Source organism: Xenopus laevis, chromosome 9_10S, assembly GCF_017654675.1.
Source record: "Xenopus laevis strain J_2021 chromosome 9_10S, Xenopus_laevis_v10.1, whole genome shotgun sequence".
NCBI lineage: Eukaryota > Metazoa > Chordata > Amphibia > Anura > Pipidae > Xenopus > Xenopus laevis.
In genome coordinates this window covers 116,084,900-116,085,368 of record NC_054388.1, presented here as the reverse complement: position 1 = coordinate 116,085,368, position 469 = coordinate 116,084,900, and positions in this window count along the sequence as shown.

Here is a 469-nt window from a genome sequence, read left to right as displayed (position 1 = left end):
TGCCCATGTGTCACTCAAACACCCTCCTCCCTGACTCCGCCCCCTACAGCTCCAGCTTTAAACACAACTGCAACGGCTTTTAAAGGGGCAGTTCACATGTAAAGAAACCGTTAGTGACATGCAGATTCTGATTTGCAATTGGTCTTCATTTTTATGGAATATGAATTATTTAGCTTTTTGTTCCAGTTTAGTAGCTGGTTCTCATCTGGTTGCTAAGGTCCAGTTTACCCTAACAACCAGTCAGGGGAGTGAATGAGTAAGTGGGAGATGAACAGGAGAGGAGCTGAATAGAAAGATAAGGAATACAAAGTAACAATGACTTCCACCCTCCTATTATAAACATATATATATATATATATATATATATATATACGATGAATAGTCTGTTAAAGTGTCAGCTCCTTTGACTATATGAGAAATAGGGGATGGTGGAGCTAATACAGACCCAGTATTCTGTGCTGTTCCTTGT